At 45.7% G+C, this 13,257-nt stretch overlaps 1 pseudogene; it reads left to right on the forward strand.

Moving 5' to 3' along the window:
* The first annotated feature begins 247 nt into the window (after positions 1–247).
* LOC126250567 (5S ribosomal RNA) lies at positions 248–365 on the forward strand (annotated as a pseudogene).
* The last annotated feature ends 12,892 nt before the right edge of the window (positions 366–13,257 follow it).

Genomic DNA, 13,257 nt, shown 5'->3' on the forward strand with positions numbered 1-13,257 from the left:
GAACATTGCTGCATGTGGGTCTCTGCAGCAGGCTCCTGGTTCATGCAATCATCCTGACTGCTGTTCATCAGTGACGAAGGCTGGAATTTGCACTCCAGTGCTGTAACTAGAGACCCACTGCGTGGTGAAAGGTGGTCTTCTTATATGAATTACTTTTTATGCTCTATTGACAACACTGATCAGATGGCCATTAGCATGAACAGCGTGGGATGTCTGACAGCAAATGCCCTCCAGCTATTATCAAAAGGGCAACGGCCTTGCCGCAGTGGATACACCGGTTCCTGTCAGATCACCGAAGTTAAGCGCTGTCGGGCGTGGCCGGCACTTAGATGAGTGACCATCCGGGCCGCCATGCGCTGTTGCCATTTTTCGGGGTGCATTCAGCCTCGTGATGCCAATTGAGGAGCTACTCGACCGATTAGTAGCGGCTCCGGTCAAAGAAAACCATCTTAACGACCGGGAGAGCGGTGTGCTGACCACACGCCCCTACTATCTGCATCCCCAACTGAGGATGACACGGCGGTCGGATGGTCCCGATGGGCCACTTGTGGCCTGATGACGGAGTGCTTTATTATCAAAAGGGTCCAGACCAGAAGAGTGAGTGTTAGAGCCTGGGGAATGTTTATTGGCATCCTCCGGCTGATCTCATCATTCTGGAAGGCACAATGGATCAACACAAGTATGCATCTATCTTTGAGGACCATGTCTACTCCTACATGCAGTTTATTTCTCCTCAGCACGATGACATGGAACAGCAGGATAATGCAATATGTTACATGTGTGTGGTTTGAAGAGCACCATGATGAGTTTACTGTACTCCCCTGGCCACCAAACTCCCCAATTTTAAACCTGAGAACCTGTGGGACTGCGTTATTTGGGTTGTTCATACCATGGATACCCAACTGAGAAACCTAGTGCAGCTGGCCACGGTACTGGAGTTGGCATGGCTCTACTATCCCTGTTGATACCTTCCAGGTCCTCATTGATTCTCTTCCTGCTACAAAACGTGGCTATTGAGGCTTTTGTCCGGTGGTCACATTTAATATGACTTTACAGTACATGAGATTTAGACAACTTACAGTATGTGGATCCTCTACATGTGTTGAGATATTCATAGGAGAGTAAAGGTTTCAAATATTATTTAAGGATCATTGTGACAATCCATTAGGTCATAAATTTTAACCTCCATAATATTGTCACAAAATTGTTCTGTTTTGTACATGAGGACATTTAAATATTTCTTGCTATAGTGTGACACTTTCAATGTTATTTATGCCACCAATGCAAATACTAAGACTGTCTGAGTTCACCTTGTCTTCATCCCAAGAATTCAGGACACATTGAGCAGTTTAGAACAGGAGCCGGCCGCTGTGACCGAGCGGTTCCATGTGCGTCAGTCCGGAACCACGCGGCTGCTACGGTCGCAGGTTCGAATCCGGCCTCGGGAATGGATGTGTGTGATGTCCTTAGGTTAGTTAGGTTTAGTTTTGGGGACTGATGACATGACCTCAGAAGTTAAGTCTCATAGTGATTAGAGCCATTTGAACCATTTTTTAGAACAGGTCATGTCGAGACTCTGAACTAACACTGAGTCACAGTTATGTCATGAGACAGGCAACCAGAATCTGCCTAGGGCCACTGCAAGAATCAAACAGCTTAAAAATTAAAGTGGGGACAGGTGAACCATATAAGATATCTGTGGGGTGGGCGCTGCTCCCCAAGAGCTCCAAACTGTTCTGCACCATGTTGGATACTGTGTCCTGGACTGTGCTGCACAGACTGGATATTGCATCCGATGTATCAAACCACATATCACATAGTCCATGTATTGCATATAGAGAACTGTGCTGCTGCTATTGGATGGTACTATCCCTAACATAAGGGTAGTTCTCATGGGGATCTGTATGAGAACAGAATACATAGCTGGATCAGACTCATCAGGAGAATTTCTTTTCATTTTTCGACAGCATCGCTGTAGTGTCATGAAATTTAATCCATATTTACTTGCGATATTCTTCAATGAAGAACACACTATTACTTCATTCGCCGCTTCATTACATGTTTCTTTTTGTCTTATGTCTCCGTTTATCTAAAACTGTCAATATGTCATCCTTTTATATTCGATTGCAGATAAGCATTGAACGAAATTATGTCAAACTGCCACGTAGCGGAGAAAATTGTAAGAAATTAACCCATGTTAAATCAAACTGTAACAAAGTGCCCCATGTTACAGCAAAAATTGTAACAAATTGTCCCATGTTACAGTAAAACTGCAACAAATTCCCTCATGCTACAGGGAAATTATAACAAATCGTCAGATATTATAGTGAAATTGTAACAAAATTCCCCACGTTGAAGCGAAAGTGAAACTAAAAACATCCAGTTCTAACAAAAAATTTAACAGAATGCCTCTTGCTAAAGTTAACTTCCAATAGATTACTCTATGTTACATGTGCATTGTAACAAAAGTTCTCTTTACAGTGAATCAGAAATAAAGTGAATTATTTAAAGGGGTAAAGCTTATAAGACAATTGACCATCTCGCATTTTATACTTAACACAAGCGGTCATCTTGGATTCTAAACTTGGCACATATGACTCACTTCCCCCATGACATCAGTGAACAGCGAGCTGGAGACAGGAAATCTAGCTACCGTGTAGGCTCTACCAACTATGGTATGTTTGCGAACTAGAAAGCACCATCAGAGAGACATATGGCTGCTGCATGTTCAACATAGTCAGGGAAGGATTTCGCCGAGTAGGCGCCACAACCAACTCCATCCGAGATGTCAACTGACGCATCTGACGTCGTACAGCCTTCAGCACCCTCTCTCATCAGAGTGTGACTCACGCGGGCTCCATTCTAGGACATCAGTGGAACAGTCCCTGCTCCCAGCCAAAGCAGAGCGACCTCCAGTGCACCCTCTGCCTACACTTACTCCCAATACAGTTGTCTCTCTGATGAACCAGCAGTTCTCGTCACCATGCACTTGGACGAAGTTATGGACTCCCAGTGGATCCCTTAACCATCACTTACGTCACCATGGCAGAACCTACGATCCTCCTTCCATCAAGATGCAGCTGGCAAAAATTGAGGTATTTCGACCCACACATGCTGTCGCAAACAGTGAAAGATGGTGTAGTCGTCAGTGGCACAGAATACAGTAAGGAAGAGATGATTTGTCTACTCACACAGGAGGTGGGGTGTATTAAATGGGAATCTTTTCAGAAGAGAGGCGCTACGATCGACAGACATATCAGTTGCCATGTTATATCAGGTGCCGTGGCAGTGTGAGTTTTCCTGAGGTATAGAGAAACGAGGCACAATGATAACGATATGATACCATGTGTGTGCATGTGCTCCAGCTGGCCCAACATCCTTATGAGTACCGACTTCATAATGGACTTGATTTTTTCTGTGGGATATGCTCTGGTTGGTTTTCATATTGCTCTCGCTACCTTACTTTCAGAATGGAGATTATTATGATTTAGACTAGCAACTCAGTAACTTGTGATTGTCAGTGTAAAGAAAAAGTAAATTACGTTGTATCAACAGCACAACATATTCAGCTCTTCAAACATGGAAGAGTCAGTAGAGATCTCGGCAGCAAATGTTGTGCCCTCAGTAGTATTGTGAAAACGACATTGGTTCTAAAGGTCTATCACCACATTGTGTGGGTCATGTAGCTCCTTAGCGGACCTCTGTATGGCTCCAGCAGACATCGTAGCAGATAGCTTACCTGACGATTCACAAATAAGCTATCCGACAGTCATTAATACACTAGTACCATCTGTTTTTCTGAGGTCCATCCTCTACAGCTACATCCACATACGCACTATCTCATGAAAATTATCCAGAAGCCCTGTCTAATGTAGAACTGACCACTAGACGTCACAAGAGGAGGACCTCCGCCCTCCCCACAGCGGGAGGTATTGTGTTGTCAGTAGAGAAGCAGTAACAGCATACTGGATCGATCAGAAGATATGAGTGACTTCGAACGCGGACCAGTCATTGGATATCACCTGTGTAACAAATACATCAGGGGCATTCAGCTCTTATAAAGGTTCCCAAGTCGACTGTTAGTGACGTGATTATGAAGGAAGGAAGAAACCAGCTAAACCAGGACTTGGCAGACCTCATGTACCGATGGACAGAGAAAGTCGAGCGTTGGGGAGGGTAGTTGTAAACAGTCACAGGATATCAGCAGAAGCAATCACTCGTGGCCGGCCACTGTGGCCGAACGGTTCTAGGCGCTTCAGTCCGGAACCACGCGACTACTACGGTCACAGGTTCAAATCCTGCCTCGGGCATGGATGTGTGTGATGTCCTTAGGTTAGTTAGGTTTCGTAGTTCTAAGTCTAGGGGACTGATGACCTCAGATGTTAAGTCCCATAGTGCTCAGAGCCATTTGAGCATTTGTATCACTCGTGATTTCCAAATTGTTACCAGCAGTCCAGCTATCACAGTGATTGTGGGTAGGGAATTAAAAAGAATGGGGTACAAGGTCGAGAAGCCACACATTTCTGCAGTCAGTGTTACACAATGTTTGAGCTGGTGTAAAGAACGACGCCACTGAACAGTGCATGACTAGAAAACCGTGATTTGGAGTGAAGAATCACGCGATACTCTGTGGCAATCCGATAGAAGGGTTTGGGTTTGGCAGATGTCTGGAGAATGTTACCGCCATCATGTGTAGTGGCTCTGAGCACTATGGGACTCAACTGCTGAGGTCATTAGTCCCCTAGAACTTAGAACTAGTTAAACCTAACTAACCTAAGGACATCACAAACATCCATGCCCGAGGCAGGATTCGAACCTGCGACCGTAGCGGTCTTGCGGTTCCAGACTGCAGCGCCTTTAACCGCACGGCCACTTCGGCCGGCCATGTGTAGTACCAACAGTGCATACAGAGGAGGTGTGTTACGACATGAGGGTGTTTTTCGTCGTTATGATGTGGTACCGTTATTGCAATTAAGGAAATGTTAATTGCTTCATAATATGAACACGTTCTATAGCATTGTGTAATGCCTACAGTTGAGGAAGAGTTTAGAGACAATGATTGTTTCTATCACCTATCAGAAAGCAGATTCTGTGGGGCAATAGTTTGTGAACAATAACGTTCCAGGGATCTACTGGACTTCCCAGATTCCTGACCTGAGCTGGCCGCGGTGGTCATGCGGTTCAAGGCGCTGCAGTCCCGAACCGCGGGACTGCTACGGTCACAGGTTCGAATCCTGCCTCGCGCATGGATGTGTGTGATGTCCTTAGGTTCGTTAGGTTTAAGTAGTTCTAAGTTCTAGGGGACTGATGACCTAAGATGTTAAGTCCCATAGTGCTCAGAGCCATTTGCCATTTTTGAGTCCTGGCCTGAGCCCCATGGAATACTTCTGAGATGAGATAGAACGTCGACTTTGCTCCAGATCCCAGCGTCCAGTATCACTACATTCTCTGGTTTCAGCTTTTGATGAGGAATGGGCTGCCATTCGTCCACTGACATTCGGACACCTCACTGAAATGGTCCCCAGCAGAATTCAGTCCATGATATAGGCAAACAGACACCCTACTTTAATGTCCACTAATAGTTGTGCAGGTACGTTTGATTGGGTAGTATATGACATGTCCACCAAAGGTGGCACCGAAAAATTACCCAGGGAGAAAATGGGTATGAAGTTTATTGTAAAATACATAAACAATTTTCTCTCATGAGAGTTATTTTGGCACACAATAACTGAAAACCAGTCACTTCCTGAACACTGAAAAAACATTAATAATGTCTGACGGCTTGAAAATGTCACAGTAAATTTAAAGTTCCACAATCCAGTGTCTGTTCACAAAGCATGCCACAGTCAAAGTCTGGAAGAGACGTGCAAAAGTTGAAGTAACAACAGGATGAGCAAAAGTTGAAGTGCTGAAGAGAAACACGGAAGTTTAAGGCTAGCGTACAGCCGACGAAAAACTAAGACAAATGTTACAAAGTCCAGTTGCTGGTTACGACATCTGAGACATGTTATCTTCTGTGTAGAGACCGCGAATTGTGTAAGTCCATATCTCGCAGATCCTGGAGGTGAAGATCGACATGGACGGTGTCGTTGTCGTAGAGGAGGCTCCAGAGTGAGATCCTGATTTGGGAATGCTTTTCAATTGGCACCTTCGTCAGAAAACTCACTCAGAGCGATCTCCTTGGGCATAGTCCAGGCGGCAGCGTAGATAGTGCCCAAGTACCAGGATACTGCAGGTACTACTTTCAGTCACATTGCCACAGAGGAGAAAAGGTCCATGGGTCCTAGTGGTGCTTGGGTTGCCACCTGGTGGCCACCTGTCGTCGTTGTTGCGGGTGGAGAGCTCATTCCAGCAATACCAGTAGCCCTGGATCTCTGGATGTCGCAGCGGCTTGCAGTTTTTGCGGCCAACTGTGTTGTACTAGGCGAGTACCTCGAAGAGCACTGTGTTCTCAGCAGTGTGGCCCATGATAAACATGGCATCCAATGGAAGGTTGACTATGACTACCTCAGCGGCAAAGTCCAGGCAGAAGCAGATTTCAGGATCTGTGGCTCAGAGGCAGATGCGAGAGGAGGCCAGCATTAGCATGTTGGCTTATTAAACAGTGCTGAACGTCATAATTATAACTTGAAAGAAACAGAGCCCACCGTTGAAGGTGGTGTGCTATTTTGGTTGGAATATTTTCCAACCTTTTCAAAGGTGGGAGAAATGGCTTGTGGTCAGTGAACAGTGTGAAATGAAGGCTGTAGAGATAGTCATGAAACTTTTTAGTTCTAATATTATTGCTTTAGCTGACTTTTCTATGTGACTGTAGTTACACTCTGAAGTAGAGAGAGACTTAGACACAAGTTTTTTTTTTCACTATGGGACTCAACATCTTAGGTCATAAGTCCCCTAGAACTTAGAACTACTTAAACCTAACTAACCTAAGGACATCACACACACCCATGCCCGAGGCAGGATTCGAACCTGCGACCGTAGCAGTCCCGCAGTTCCGGACTGCAGCGCCAGAACCGCTAGACCACCGCGGCCGGCTTAGACACAAGTGCAGTTGGTTGCTCCGCCCCATCAATCACATGTGAACAGGTCGCTCCCAGCCCATAGACTGATGGATCAGCTGCCAAGATTATGGGCGTGGTGGGATTATATACCGTGAGGGAAATTGGGGTGGAAGGGGGCCTGTTTCCACTCCCTGAAATGTGAAATAAATCTACGGTAGTAACTGATCTGGCACAACAACAAAAAAATGGCTCTGAGCACTATGGGGCTCAACTTCTGAGGTCATCAGTCCCCTAGAACTTAGATCTACTTAAACCTAACTAACCTAAGGACATCACACACATCCATGCCCGAGGCAGGATTCGAACCTGCGATCGTAGCGGTCGCGTGGTTCCAGACTGTAGAGCCTAGAACCGCTCGGCCACTCCGGCCGGCTCTGGCACAACACTGATTGGATGAAGCATTCGGCCAAGAATAGGTCATCTACCACTGCACTGTCTCGATATACTGTGGGGTAAGACAGATACCTGATACACTAAAAACATAACTCAAGTTTTTACACTTAGCGAACAATAAGCAGCACTTGCGTTAATGTATTTGAGGTTGACCTGTTTGAGGACCATGAACAGCGCGATATAATATAGAGGGTTGGAACTTTCATAGTGGCAACTATTTATTTACAGCTCGTACAAAATAGATACGTGTTTCAAAGTTTTACTGACCTTAAAAGTAGTCACCAGTCACCAGAATTGTGTATAATCCGTGGCCAGCGATGTGTAAGTCGTAGGATACTCTTAGCAGTGCCAGTTGTGTTGACAGTTCGAGCGGCGCGGTCTATTGGCCGACGAATTTGTAGCAGTTCTGAAGCGAATGCCGTGAAGTGTTTCCTTCAGTTTAGAAATCGAGTTGAACTTATTAGGGCTTAAGTCAGAGGAGTGCAGTAGGTGGTATAGCACTTAAGAGCCCCATCAGTCAAACAAATCAGTAACAGCTTGCATTGTACGTGTTTGAGCATTGTCCTACAAAATGATAGTCAGGTCCTGTAGAAAGTGTCATCACTTCTGTCTCTATTCTGTTCATTTTTGAAACACAACCTATGACCAGCTTAGAGACAGAAGTGATGACACTTTCTGCAGGACGAGACCATCATTTTGCAGGACAATGCTCAAGCACGTAAAGTGCAAGGTGTTACTGATTTGTTTGAGTGATGGGGCTGCCAAGTGCTTTACCACCTACTTCACTCCCCGGACTTACGCTCTCGTAAGTTCAACTCAACACTTCACGGCATTCGCTTCAGAACTGCTACAAATTCGTCGGCCAATACACAGCGCCGCTCAAACTGTCAACACAATTGGCACTGTTAAGAGTACCCTACGACTTACACATCGCTGGCAACTGGTTATACACAATGCTGGTGACTACTTTGAAGGTCAGTAAAACTTAGAAACACGTATCTATTTTGTACGAGCTGTAAATAAAATTCCAACCCTCGTATATATGAGGGCTATTCGGAAAGTAAGGAATGATAGGTCGCGAAATGGAAACCACAGTGTAAATCATAACTGTTTTATTTGCAACCGTTAGCTACACCTTCCAGAGACTTCTCTACACAGTCGCTGTTCAGACTTACACATCTGTCGTAGCGTTGTACCAACTTTTCAATTCCCTCGTTATAAAAGACAGCCACCAGTGCTTTTCGACAATTTTCTACTCTGGACTGCATCTCGTTGTCTGTGTAAAAATATTGTCTTCATAGCCAGCGGATCATTTGAACAGAGATGAACCTCAAGGGTAGCCAATTACGGGCTGCATTGTGAGTGATCAAACACTTCCCATCGAAAACGCTGCAGGAGCATCTTCATTGCCCCTGCACAGTGGGGCCGAGAATTGTCGTGTAGAACGAACCGCTTGACAGTAATGATATGTGGATTGCATAGCTTCAGGCGGAATTTTTCGCCATGCCCTCATACTTGGCGGGAGACGCTAATTTCTAGCCACCTTTACGTTCTCACTGTGAGCTCAGAACTGAAAAGAGCGACATGATGCGATCGACGGGCATATTAGATACAGTGCCCAACACATCTGTGCAAAGCTTCATCAGATTTTCACTGTAGTTTCCATTTCGTGGCCGATCCTTCCTTACTTTCCGAATAACCCTCGCATATGTGTGTGTGTGTGTGTGTGTGTGTGTGTGTGTGTGTGTGTGTGTGTGTGTGTGTGTGTGTGTCGAGAACGTCATGTAAATAGTTCTCCATGTCTAGCACACTGTGTGTGAAGTGCTTGAAATAGCATTGGAAAATGACTGGAGCACTAGCAATGCCAAACAAAATGGTTCAAATGGCTCTGAGCACTATGGGAGTCAACTGCTGTGGTCATCAGTCCCCTAGAACTTAGAACTACTTAAACCTAACTAACCTAAGGACATCACACACATCCATGCCCGAGGCAGGATTCGAACCTGCGACCGTAGCAGTCGCACGGTTCCGGACTGCGCGCCTAGAACCGCGAGACCACCGCGGCCAATGCCAAACAGAGCGCTATCATACTGAAATGATTTGAGGAGAGTATTGATCATGAAGAAACATGAGGTACGTACAGTCAACAGGAGCATTAGATACACATCACAGAGGTCAATCAAAAATGGCTCTGAGCACTATGGGACTCAACTGCTGAGGTCATTAGTCCCCTAGAGCTTAGAACTAGTTAAACCTAACTAACCTAAGGACATCACAAACATCCATGCCCGAGGCAGGATTCGAACCTGCGACCGTAGCGGTCTCGCGGTTCCAGACTGCAGCGCCTTTAACCGCACAGTCACTTCGGCCGGCAGAGGTCAATCATGGTACACAGTTTGGCATATGTGAGGTGCATAATTGTGCCCTCTACCTTTGGAACAGGATAAGTATCGTACAAGATTAGGCATTAATGGTGATCTTGTAGTCCCCGCAAATCCGAAAAGGGTTGCCCATTGGTTATAAGGAACAAGAGTGAGAATACGTTCTTTCTGCAATTGCTGTAGTTGCAGCTAAACTTTGTCCCTGGCTTTGAAGAACTTCAGTGTCGCTCATGGGAGAAGGGCCACATATCTCTTGAAATATTTGATACCTGAAGAGTGTTGATTGAACACTGAGCTAAATTTGGAAGAGAGGTCTTTTAGGCAGGGGTTGGCGCCTAGCAACTTGACAGTAGCGGCATAGTCGTGGATTCCAAAACCAAGAGTGCTGAATGGATCCAGGCCCAAGAGACATATGGCTTCAGGAACCTCGACGACCAAATCCTGGCTGTGAGGGCAGGCAAATGATACTGAACTTGGACTCTAAATTGGCTGTTGACTTTAATAATATCATTACTGTAACTGTGCAACGATGTGTCAGAAGGTTGAAGGGGAGACAACACCAAGAGTGCTGAATGGATCCAGGCCCAAGAGACATATGGCTTCAGGAACCTCGACGACCAAATCCTGGCTGTGAGGGCAGGCAAATGATACTGAACTTGGACTCTAAATTGGCTGTTGACTTTAATAATATCATTACTGTAACTGTGCAACGATGTGTCAGAAGGTTGAAGGGGAGACAACACCATGTGATAATAAGATTGCCAATCTATAGTGGTCACAGATAACCTCGTGCCTGTCTGTAGATAGATAGGCGCATTGTTGGTGTCTATTGTGAGCATTAGAGATTCCTCTGAATGTGGAAGCACAGATTGATGTAGGATTCGTCCAAGAATAGGTCCACCCTGTCATCCACCGTTGCATCTCAGGGGTCTGTACATTCACAGCCGACATTCATTTTTGGCACTGCTTGGCACACTTCATCCCTAAGTCCAGATTTCCCATGGGAGCTGAATTTAGCACGCCAGTAGTGGCACTGGTTGCTCTGGTGACTAATGAAACACTGGCTGCAGAAAAAGAGATGTTTAGGGCGGCATCTGGCCACAAAGTCCTTGCCTGAATTGTGTGAATCTGACCTGGCTGGGAGGTATGACTGGGGATGAGGGCGGTGTATTTGTTGGGCAGTGAACACTTTAGATGGGTCCTGTAGGGTGGCTGACGATCTCAGAGACATTTCAAAAGCTCTGATAATGGGGAGATTTCAGTTTAAGGAGATCTGTGCATAGTTTTTTGTCTGGGATGTGCATGATAATCATGTCCTGGAGCAAGGAGCATATGGTTGTTTATACGGAGGATAGCTACACTGGAAATGGCAGTCGCAGAATAAACTCTGGAGGCAGGTGATCCATTCGCGGAAAGGTTGTCTGTTAAGTTTATGGCAGGTGAAAACTTGTGCCAGGCTGCCGCCACTTGCAGCTGGGAGTCAAATTATTCTAACAAACTGGACTTCAACCTGTTAAAGGACAGAGCGTGAGGTTCCACTTCCAGTTTAAGTTATTGCAAGATGTAGTAAATGTCTGGGCCCACATACGCCAGAAAGGTGTGCTGCTGGGTATCACCTGAGATGCCGTGGGCTAATAAGTGCTGTTCCACATCCACAACATAGTCTGCCTGTGGCCTGACATCGTTGTCGAACTGCTGGAACAGCGCAGGTGCGGTCCAGAAGCCCTTGACCACAGTGTCGATCTGGGAGACGTGATAGGAGAGCTCCGGAAGCGATGTGGAGATGGCCAACAGCCACCTCATCAAGAATTAATGAGTGCACTGCATCTGCTGGAGCACAACAACACCTATGCAGGGACGTCCGCCAGGACTGCAATGCTGGAAGCAATGTGACAGTAAGTCTATGCAAAAAAAATTAGAAAATTAGAATAACAAGGCGTATACCACTTTCTGGAGCCAAAAGATATTAAAGTCGGTTAACCACCGAGCTTTCTATAAGGTTTTTGGATTCTCACTCACAAATCCCATTGTGCATACAAAAACACCACCGTAAAGAGAAAAAGTGAATGTAGAAACCAACGAAACTTGCAGAACTAGCACTCCTGGAAGAAATGGCTTATCCTTCCTTCCAGGAGTGCTAGTTCTGCAAGTTTCGCAGAAGAGATTCTGTCCAGTTTGGAAGGTAGGAGACGAGGTACTGGCAGAATTGAAGCTGTGGGGACGGGTCATGAGGCGTGCTTGGGTAACTGAGTCGGTAGAGCACTCAACGGGAAGGTCGACTCAGCAGTGAAAGAGTGAAGGATACAGGCATTGTGTTCATTCGCCTCTCTTTTCACTTCTGACAGGTAATATAACACACTTGAGCACAGCAGTCGCATCGTTCCCCAAGATATGCGTCTCTGTATCTTCCTCAAAACTTACAGATGGTGCTCTATGAGAAATTATGAACGGCTTAAATTCCAGTGACGCAATTCTTATTTTAATCCATCCAGCAGTATACGAAAGAAGGCCGCTGAAATAGATGTTCAGTAAGGCTAACTGAAAGCAGTGCGGTCAGCTGGCTGCCATAAAACACCGTGACAGTCCCCAGTTCTTGGTTTACCACATGGGGGAAGTTATTCACAAAGCCTCTGCAGGTCATTTTATGAAATAGTCTCTTGGTGGAAAAATTATTTTCACATTGCTGGCAGATGGGCGGCGCTGCATACATTCGGAATCAAATCTTCTGCCGAAATGTAGCTACGTTTCAGACAGAAAGGACTAAAACCACAAAAATTTGATCGGAAGAAAAATGGCGTGTACCAAATACTCTACTTTAGACCAGCACCCTAAGAATCAACGACCATAACGTACATTTCCAGCTGATCAATTTGTTCCATCACGACACTAGTGAAAATATGATCCTTGGTATCATATCAGAGGCCTCTGAAAAAGCAGTGGCCTAAGACTTATTTTGAAGTGGCCAGGTCGAAAGTCCCACATTCTATCTGTGCTGTATAGAGAGTAACAGACTGGAGTTTACGTCCAACGAGAGTGAGGTGTTCAAACGGCCATTCACAGTAAAGGAATTAGCTCTTTCAGTGGCTAAGGCTTCTTCACAAAGGCCCGAGAAGTGACACAACAGTATACTACACTGCTGGAAATTGAAATAAGAACACCGTGAATTCATTGTCCCAGGAAGGGGAAACTTTATTGACACATTCCTGGGGTCAGATACATCACATGATCACACTGACAGAACCACAGGCACATAGACACAGGCAACAGAGCATGCACAATGTCGGCACTGGTACAGTGTATATCCACCTTTCGCAGCAATGCAGGCTGCTATTCCCCCATGGAGACGATCGTAGAGATGCTGGATGTAGTCCTGTGGAACGGCTTGCCATGCCATTTCCACCTGGCGCCTCAGTTGGACCAGC

The sequence above is a fragment of the Schistocerca nitens genome, chromosome 3 (genome assembly GCF_023898315.1).
Source record: "Schistocerca nitens isolate TAMUIC-IGC-003100 chromosome 3, iqSchNite1.1, whole genome shotgun sequence".
Lineage (NCBI taxonomy): Eukaryota > Metazoa > Arthropoda > Insecta > Orthoptera > Acrididae > Schistocerca > Schistocerca nitens.